The sequence below is a fragment of the Rhododendron vialii genome, chromosome 13a, assembly GCF_030253575.1.
Source record: "Rhododendron vialii isolate Sample 1 chromosome 13a, ASM3025357v1".
NCBI lineage: Eukaryota > Viridiplantae > Streptophyta > Magnoliopsida > Ericales > Ericaceae > Rhododendron > Rhododendron vialii.
This window is the reverse complement of record NC_080569.1, coordinates 2430973-2442180: the sequence shown is the minus strand read 5'-3', so window position 1 is coordinate 2442180 and position 11208 is coordinate 2430973.

Sequence of the window (11208 nt, the reverse complement as noted above, 5' to 3'; positions counted from 1 at the left end):
TGCATTTAAAATGTACTGTAGGAATTTAACGGCTTTTTTAATTTGCTGTTCGAGTGGGTCCAGCAAACTGTGACTTCATTGCACGTTCATCTCGACGATTGGTTTTGTTTAGATTGCAGAGCTCGGTGCTATAGCTATGCATGCAAAAGATCAAGTCCATTCGACATTGAGTAATATCTGATCGGAATAACTTTACATACATGGAAACAAAATAAGTTGGGTGTACTGGATTTTAATTTGAAGTAGGCACAGTATGTGAATCATAACTTTGAAGAGCACGTCGATTTCGATATATATAAATGTGTTCTTGTTAGAATTTATTCGATATTCGATAGACCTCATTTTTGTAAATTAATGACTAAAGTTCTATACAATATGAGCAAAATTAAAGGTTAGAGCTTGCCGAACCGCGTGGGGTGCAATACTTCCCACTCAAACGGCAGACAAGCAGTAGCGGAGGCATATGAGGCCCAGTGGGGGCACAGATGGATTTGTTTGTTTTTTTTTTTTTTTTGCATTTGTAAAAAAAAAACCTTAGAAGTTTTACTGTATCACGTTCGAAAAAAGAAAAATCATTGAGGGCATCACCAGATGGTATCTCAATATGTTCTTTTCCAACACATATTCGTGTGAGACTCAAGAATAAATACTATGAATCCAATATAAATATGTGATGGAGAAGGATGTTGGGGCACAACCTAGTAAGGTCCCTTAATCACTAAATAACTAAATTACTCATAAGGAAGCCTCCATTCACTGAACATTCGCCTCCAAACCACCACGTGTTCAAGGAATTATAAATCAAGCGACGCTCCTTTTCGCCCTTTCCCTTATTTCTTTATTTTTCTTCTTAAATCTTTTAATAAGACCTCTCTCTTTTGTATTTGAAGATGATTCATTTAGACTACTAGGGAACTTATAAATTTATCTGCAAGATATGATTTTTTTTTCCTTGTTATTTTAATATTATCTAATAGCTAAACACTTTTTAAATAGAAATAAGTCTTGAATAAATAGTGCAAAAGAAAAATCAAGGCATGTTAAGTCGTAAAAAGGAGATAGATAATTTTCTGTTTTTCACAATAAAGTCGCGTGTATGAATTGTGCCCCTATTGGTGCGATTTTCTGGCTACGCCACTGCAGACAAGTCGTGTCTAGATGTTCTGAAATGTACTTCTTAGCTCGTTCCATAGTATTGGTCTATCTTTTCTTTTTTGGATGTCCCAAATTTACTGTACACTTTAACGAGTCGAGGGAAAACAAGTATGACATTACATTTTTTTTCAATCCCTTCCTATTTTACCACCACCACCTAGTACAAATGTAACTTCGGAATCTAATTTGTTTTGAAGGGTAACAATGGATTCTCCTTAAAATGTTAAAAGCGCAAACAATGGAGTCCTGAGGTCATTCCAGGTGGATATATCCCTCTCGTCTCCATTGGGCCGTCTCTCTCATGTGGGGGGGGGGGTGGGGTTGGGGTTGGGGTACCCTGTAAGTCCACAAACCCACATGGTGTGTAGAAAAGCTAGCTTTACAATATCCTTTGGGAGAGGCTGCCGGGGGTGTTTGGCAGCGGTGCCCAGCAGCTGATCCGGTCATTCGTCTTGGTACGGATGGTTTGGATATAATTCGAACATATAAAAATCTGAATCGTCCGTTGCTCGGATCTTAATCGTCTACTGTCCAGCTGAACGATCGGATCGGTTGCTCGGTACCGCTGCCAAGCACCCTCGTTTGGCAGCATCCCCGGTAAATGCAACGTACCTAACCAACATACAATCACGTGGGCCAAAATATCAAGTCAACTAATTCATATCTAGCTATATAATATGGAAGAGTGGTGGATCACTTAAATTTATGAACGTATATAATGGGAGAATAGTAGAATATTATCAAAGTCAGTCAATGACTTTTACCTTTTGCTATTTTAAAATTTGTGTAGGTCGTTAATTTAATCTAGAATGTCCTTTTGTTAAGGAAAAACCAGGCCAACGAAAAAATCTTTTCTATTTGAATTATTCTCAAGTGATTTTCAAGTCTGATAGTCAAGTGGTGATTCAGAGTGTTCATGGAAGAATTAACTGTCCATGGGAAATCCATGCTATGGTGGAAGATATCAAGACTTGGGCAAACGGAAAAAATTGGTCCTTCATCTGGGCCAATAGAATGAATAACAAGGCTGCTCACTAGTTGGCTTCCTATAGTATCAATAGCTGTTCTTCTGTTCAGTCGGGTTGTATTCCGCCCGAGTTTGATTCTATTTTGTGTAAAGATTGTACCTCCTGATTTGGTTGCCTTTTATTCCATGTGACATGTTCAAAAAAAAAAAAAAAGAGCCTAAAATAGTGATACTGGCAAATGGGTGCCGGGTGGGTTGGGTGTGTGAAAGAGTCGTGGATAACTAGCTTGTTTGGATATGATCAATCCGAAAAAAGGTCTTTTGATAGTGAAAGAACACACTACCCCTGTAATGCCTCTAATTCTGGGAACGTTAAATGGACAATTTCATTTCAAAATAAATGGAGTCTGGCTCAATATTACAACATAAATCTCAAAAGAGTAGTCTTAATCAACAAAAGGAAGGGTAAACTAGGGTTCCTATCTACTGCTTCGGTTCCTCCTCCATTCTGGCCAGCTCCTCGGCTCCAAAAGCCTCCAAGGTGTAGAGTTCACCATATTCATCTATAAGATCTGACATATTATACCGGCGTCGCCACCAATATAATATGTCAGGGTCACCAAAGATAACACCGTGAACTACGAAGGCTCAATAGAATAACTCATATCCTCTAACCCTTAACTTACAAACAATAAATCAAAGATTCAATGATTTCCACATGGTACATGCAAATCAAACCAAAAATTAGTTAACAATGACACATCCGCATTCATTATCCAAACTAACGTTGCTGTCCAAGATTTCTGAGTTTCTCCTACGCGACATCTCTTAAACCGTGTCTCCATTTTTCACATTTTATAAACCAAATCATCATTTCCAAAATCCGTTTTTAACACACCCAACCTCGGTTCCGCCGTTCCGGTCTCCCGAGTATCCTCACAATGGTTCAGCCGCACCGGATTCCCATTGGCACACAAAATCTGCATTGGCTCCTCTCCGCGGATAACCAAGCCATATTACCAATGAGGCTACCACGTCCGGCCCCGTTGACAATCTTCACAATGGGCTACCAAATCCAGCCACATTGTGGTTTTCACAATCCACGCAATGGGCTACCAAGTCCAGCCACATTGCGAATTTTCATTCACACAACGGGCTACCAAGTCCGTTCACGTTGTGGTTTTCATAATCCACACGATGGGCTACCAAATCCGGCCTCATCGCGGGTTTTCATACACACAATGAGCTACCAAGTTCAGTCACATTGCGGTTTCAAAACACATCTCTTCATTAACCACACCGAATGTGTCATGTTTCTACTTTCTCAATTTATGTGTCTCGTTTCATGCGATAACTCTGCAGTAGGACTTTTCACATACGAAATCATAAATCATTCATTTTAATCTTGAAACTAAACTAGCAAGATCATCCAACTCTATATTACTAATCATGCTCAAATCACTTAAGTAAAGCATAACGCCACATATACGGACGCCTTTGGAGTGAAAATCAATTATGCTTTATCACAAGTAATACAAGCTATTCATGCATACAAGTTCATACTTTCATTAGCGAGATAAACTCATTGACAATTGTGCATTTCCGACTATGATAGATAACCTTATCTTTGAGAGCTAAACGATAGATAACCTTATTTTTTGAGAACTAAACGATAGATAACCTTATCTTTTTAATGAAACTGAACAATAGATAACCTTTTCTATTTAAGAAAATGGTTAAGGATATTTGTACTTTCCAACATACGGTTTGATACTTATACGTAGAGTTATTGGACTAGGGATTCTACTTTTCTTCTTGGCGGTAGTGGCGACTACGGAAAGTAAGTTGGTGATCGGGCGGAGTAACTTTCTACAATTGGCTTCCGGTAGCTTCGAAAAAGAAAGGTTTCTCTCGAAACTTGATCTTGACTAAACTTTCTAAACTTTTTGGATCGAAAAGGGGTTTAAGGATGAGTTTCTTGAAGAACTTAGGAAGAACTCAAGAACACTCAAGAACAAGAAAAAATAAAGTAAGAACACTAGGATTTTCTAGAGAGAAGTTGGAGGATTGGAAGGTGTGAGTTGAATGCTTGGACAATGGTCCTATTTATAGCAAAATTTGGCTCCCCCTGTCCTCCATTTGGCCGGCCCTCTCTCTTTCTTCTTTCTCCCATGGATTCGTTCCATGGTCTTGTCCAATCAAGATTTTCATGCATGCCAAGACTTGTCAATCCAACTTAGATGTAAGAATAGGTAATTATGAAGATTTTCTAAAACTTAAAGGCAATCCTAGGTAATTATAACCTAGGTTGGTAAGTCTTGCAAGGAAGAATAAAATGATGGCTAGGCTAATGTGTAGTCTTCCATGTTTAGTCAATCCTAGGCTAGATTGTAGTCAATTTCTAGGATGATTAAATACTAAGATTGTATGCTAGAAATTGACTAGAAATGGGTTGGCAAATAGGCTTATGGCTACATAGCTTGTGTAAGTGTACAAACACATGCACACATTCCACCCTCTCCCTCTCTCTCTCTCTCTAGTACTATGATCAAACACACACACACACACACACACACACACACACACACACACACACACACATATATATATATATATATATATATGCACATCTAGGAAAGTAACCCTAGAATACTAGGCTTAAGGCTATAAGTTCTTAGGTTTGCATGCATGCATGGCTAATTTTGCTTCTTTTGGAAGCAAAATGATGAGTTTTATTGGCATGACTTGTCTTGTCAAGTTTATTGGCAAGTCAAAGATCTATTATCCAAGGGATAAAAATTTTTCTAACAATTATTAACCAATGGTTAAAGAAATAAAGTGATAGGCATGGGTTTGAATGACTAGTCATGGGAGTATAATGATTACTCCTATGGCCTAATGGTTCAATTAGGGTTAGGAGGGGTTCATAAGGTTCAAAGATGATCAAAAAGGTTCAATTAGGATTAGAGAAATGTAACTAGGAGAATTAGTAGTACAGTTCCTCCAACTAGTTGGTTGGAAACTAATTTTACTAGCCAAGTAGGGCTTTTAATCAAGAAATAAATTTTTGAAAGGGCTAAAATCTAATTATGACGGATTATTAAAGTTAAAAGAAAATTTTAAGAGCAAAAATTCAAGTAATTAAAATAAAATTCAAATATTTAACGAAATTTTTATTTACTAAAAATCAGGGTCGTTACAACCCCCTTCATTCCGTAAAGATAATTTACTTTAAAAGATCTTTCATCGTGATGCATGTCAAGCTAGAAATTAGTTCAAAATTTACGCACGGAAGTATTTTTCTTAATCTGAAAATTACATACACATTCTTTTTTAACGGACGTCTATCTTTGCTGGATGGAGGAAGTAATATAATACAGGAGATCTCGTATTGTAGATAGGGGAAAGGGGAGAGAAGCACAACCTAAATTAGACCAAAACACAACAAACATAAAGTTTATAGGGTGTATTGAATCATCAAACCACATACCATGAGGTTATTGGATTGTATCTAGATCACAGTATCGTGTTCGATCGATTTGCTATGATTTTTTATTTTTTCAAATAATTAAATTAATATTTATTTAAAAGGTGAGACGTTCAATTTTGGCATTCTAAGTTGTCAGTAGGCTCATTATATGAAGGTTGTGGACTCATGTCCCATTTGGGCTGTCGGGGTGATCCTCATTCTATTTCGATCTCCAGTAAGACCTAATGATTGTTAGAGAAGAGAAAATTAGTCAAATATAAGTGCCCTATAATTCACTAAATATTATTTTGAAAAAAGTAGATCAAAAACAAAAACAAAATATTTATCATAAGACAAATCGTGGAGAGACAACAAGTTTCATGTCTCTCCAGCAATAAACTTGAATCTCAGATGAAGCTAGAACAGAACAATTAAATCTTCAAGTTTAATTATAAAATTCTTTTAATGTTTGACTTGTACAATTAATTTACATTGCTTCTCATTACCATTAGCGGATCCAACTAAGGTCCCGTTCTAGAACACCTTCTTAAAAAATAAGTACTTATTTCACATTTTCAAACTCAAAAATAATGTAAATGAAAAATAATTTTTTAATTTTTTTTGCACCGTATTAAAGATCTCAATGAGATCTATCAAACAAGATTCATATTGATAGAAAAATAATTTGCGTAAACACATGATTTTTGAGCTTGAAATTGCCTTCTTAAAAAATAAGAACTTATTTTTCTTTCCGAAACGGGGCCTAAGGACTAGAGGAAATTGTCCGTTTGATATTGATAGTTTATAACAAAAGTCGTGTTATTTTTTAATTAAATCAAAACAAGAATGAAGTACTACTGTTGCACATATATGTCCTTAGAATTTTGCACTTATTTAAATATCTCAATTACTACTTCAATTCGTTAAATTTGTGAAAAAAAATCTTCATAGGTTCGATCGGGAGTACTGCGAAGCCGTTATCGTTTTATGAGGAATCGGTGTTCATCTTTCTTGCTAATATTTTATTATTATTATTTATCAAAAGAGTCGGTGCTCAAAAGAAAAGGTCAAAAATCGAGGGGCAGCGGTGGGGCTGGGGTGATAGTTATGATGATGTCATGTTTGTATCGTCATTTTACTCACGGGGAGTGACGTCACTGACGTGTTTGGGACGTGTGAATTTGGTAGAAGCCTGGAAGGAAAGGAGTTATGGCGAGGAAAAAATTTTCAGTGCCGAGCGGGTACCACGTGATGCCGAGCGGGTACCATGTGATGCCCGCTCGCGCCTCCGAACCGTCCATTACGTGTTTGGACGGCTCAGATTTGGAGAGAGAAAAAGAGAAAGAAAGTGTTGGGATGAGAGGAGAGAGAGTATTTTAATCCGAACCGTCCAAAAATGTTTCAGACGGTTTGGATGTGCCGAACAGGTGCCATGTCGGCAATACCTGCCGTACTGAAAAGTTCCTCAATGGCAAGGGTATATCCTGGGTTGTCCCATGCACCAAAGGGAAATCAAAATGATTTTTCTTACACGATTTTATATCAGTTTTAAGTACTTTTAATTTCATGACTCAAGTTTTTTTTAGGTAAGCTCACGCGTACCTCGATTAAACTCAAAAGGACAAATGCCATCGTCCGCAAGTGAGGGTTCGATTTAAAATCGGGACAAAGTTCAATATGGATTGATTCCACTAAAATAGATAGTAGTGTGTTTTTTTTAGGAGAGTCCCACCAAAGTAGATAACACGCGTGTAAAAAGTTTTGAACTTAAGATCTGGAAGGACGTAAATTCTCAAACCTTAAGTCTTGACTATCAAGCCAACTTTCAAAACTCTCGGATTCAATTTTTATTTACCGCTTTCTGAAATGATATATGTGTACAATAGATGCACACCATTGGTTCTTTCATTCTTTGCTTAAAATTGATCATTAAAATACTGTCGTAAAACGGGACTACTCTTCTAGTCTAGCAGTTTTGTGTAATTGACTACTACTCGACCTTTTAAGACGGGGGTGGTAGTTTAGATGGCTAAGGTAGCCGCAGGTTAAATCTCTTTTCCTCCCATTGATTCTGAGTTCGAATCGACTTAGAATCAAATATATAATTGGATTGAGGGGGCGTCATGTCTAGTTTTTCTTTGATCCGCTGCTTCATGTCTAGTTAATTGTACTTTTTTGGGATTTTGATGACAAGTCTAGCAACTTGGTGATGGACAAATATTTTCTTTCCGACCGAGTCAACTATGGGTCAAATCCGGACATCCCCGGCCAAAGCGGGTGAGCTCCCCAACGATCACATCCAAGTGGAGTTAACTATACTGGCTGCACCAGTCCACCTTTTATCGAGGGAAAAAAATAAAGAAATTAAATAAAAGACTACGTCCTCGATCGGCCTTCCACCTTAATAGTAGATTCAATGGAGAATGTTCAAAGCCCAAGTCGGTAATTTTTTTATTTCTTAGAACTGTTAAAAGTCGCAGAAACATTCTCATTGTTTTTTGGAAAAAAACGCATCAAACATGGCAGTATTAGCTGACTAGAAGTCAATACCGACGAATTCCACCCTTCAATGCGTGGCCTCCAAGCTAGGAGTAGAGAGAGAGAGTAAAATTTAGAGAGAGGTGGTTTTGTAGAAAACTGTATTGGGAGGTTGAAAACCGTGGGTGGGTTTTTGAAATTATTAAAATAATTAAATTATTAGTCAACTAAATTAGTATTGCTTAATTGTGATAAAGTAATTAATTTTATTGGATTTTGTAATAACATATTTAATCTAATAAATTATCTATTTTAATACTATGCAAGGGCAAAAGAGTTATTTGTCAGCTTTTTACATCATACACCCTTCCCTATACATCCAATTTATCCTCCATCCAAACCTAGTATTATTTTATCCTCATGCTCTAATACATCATTCAAACCATTTACTTTTTAATATAGGGGAATTTTTAAGCCGGCCCAAAAAATTAGGTTCGGACTTAATTTAGTCCTGCACAATTATTTGTATTTTTTATTCCAATTATGTCCCTTCACGCGCATCAGCCCACGGAACTAGAGCATCTAGTATAGAAAAATTATCCAATGCTCTATGAACATTGGTGCACCATTAAAACATTGTTTAAATTTCAAAAAGTCATATCTTTTGTTGTAGATATTCGTTTTTAAAAAAAATTATATTTTTGGAACCTATTCGACGATATCTATTAAACAAGATCCATATTGAATATGAAATTATGTAAGATTAAAAAAATATCATTTACTATGAGAACTCTCTATGCGAACTATTTTTATGAAAATTGTTTTTATGAGAATTGTCTCTATAAGAAGTGTCTATGATAACTATTTCTATGAGAACTGTTCCTATGAGAATTATCTTTATGAGAACTATTTCGGACAAAAATATCCTTGGCTCAGTGAACTGGTTATGAGAACTGTCAATTCTCATAATCAGTTCTATGAGAATTATGTGAAATGGCTATGTGAATGAAAAATACACAATTCAAATAGTCTCAACACACACTAAACTACACAGTTCTCATAGAAAATACGTAGTTGTCATAGAAAATACACAGTTTTCATGGACAATACTCAATTTTTAAAGAAAATATATAGTTCTCATAGATAGTTGTCATGGACAATACACAGTTCTCATAAAAAATACACAATGGTTCTTATAGACAGTTCTCATAGAAAATACACAATTCTCATAGAAAAATACACGGTTCTCATAGAAAATACACAGTTCTCATAGAAAATACATTGTTCTCATATAAAATACACAATTCTCATATACAGTTCTCACAGAAAATATACAATTCTCATAGAAAATACATAGTTCTCATAGATAAATACACAGTTCTCATAGAGAGTTTTCACAGAAAATACACAATTCTCATAGAAAATACACAGTTCTCATAAATAGTTCTCATAGACAATCATTATGGACAATAACAGTTCTCATGTGAAATGGCTATGTGAACTGAAAAATACATCGTTCAAATAGCCTCACCACACACTAAAATACACAGTTCTCATAGAAAATACATAGCTCTCATAGAAAAATATACAATTCTCATAGACAATCATCATGGACAAACATAGTTCTCATAGAAAATATATAATTCCTATATAAAATACACAGTTCTCATAGGGAGTTCTTACCGAAAATATACAATTCTCATAAAAAATACACAATTCTCATAGACAGTTCTCATAGAAAAATATACAGTTTTCATAGACAATCATCATGGATAATAACAATTCTCATAGAATAAAACATAATTTTCATAGAAAAAACTCAATTCTCATAAACAGTTCTCATATGAAATGGCTATGTGAATTGAAAAATACACCGTTTAAATAGCCTCACCACACACAGTTCTCATAGAGAGTTCTCATAAAACATACACACACGAACAAGAAATCAAATATAGTTATACTCAACTTCAAACAAAAAAGTAATAAAAAACAAACCAGTGAACTACCAATTCTGATAATCAATTCAATGAGAACTGACTGTTCTCATAAAGAACTAGCTTTGTTTTGTTCGGTTCAAACCAGTGAGATCTTGCTCAATTCAAACCAGTGAGATCTTAACTTTCATTTAACAATTTCTTCCCAAACTGCACCACCAAAGAAAACAACTGAACCTGATCTCGAAATAATCTTCCCCGTCGTCGTTCACTGAACTTCAATTTGAGATATACGATCGCTCAAAACATATACCAGAAAAGGAGAGCTTGGGTGCAACTCTCATGATTGCAGAAATTAAAATCCACGCCATGTTGAAGAAGAAGAATTCGACTGGAAGAGGTAGTTCTCGATCGGCACGACGTTGTATTGAGAGAGGTCGTATGAAAATGAGAGCGATGAACTCGTCGGAGTGGACGTCCTTTGGTGTTGAACTAGATGAACTCGTTGATGTCGACGCGGTCGTCATCGTCACCTGTTAGGAGGGTAACGCAGAAGAAGAAGAATTTGACCGGAAGAGGTGGTGTTTGATTGGCACGATATCGGATTGAGAGAGGCCGTACGAGAATGAGATCTATGAACTCGTCGGGGTCGACGTTGACGTCCTTCGGTGTTGTCGTTGCCATCACCGTTGCAGTTGACCTCGCGGATCATGGCAGAGATCTCGTCGGAGGCTGGATGAAGACGTGTGTGGTCGGATTGAAAAATGGAAAATCGGCAACGGAGAGGGAGAATTTCAGACGAGAGAGAGCGAAGTGGTGTTCTGTTTGGTCCATTGGGGTTATAAAAGTCATTACGAAACACAACTGAACCTATGCAGGTTCGGAAAAAATATTTAGGGTTGGAATGAAACCGAACCTAGAAAACAGGACCGGTCTCTAATTTTCTATTTAATATACCCTCTATAAATGTCACATCAATGTGGTTCTTTCATTCTTAACAATACCCCTTAATTACTATCTTATCATTCCTTCATAAATAATACACCCAAATCACATATGGCATCCAATCAGGCCCTTAAGGATCAAGGAAAACAATAAAATTGGGAGCCCTACCCCAGCCGACCAAAAGATCAACGTACTTTTCTGTTGTTCAAACATCTTAGTTACATGAAATAGAAAACGTATTTTCCATAACTCAAAAGGTG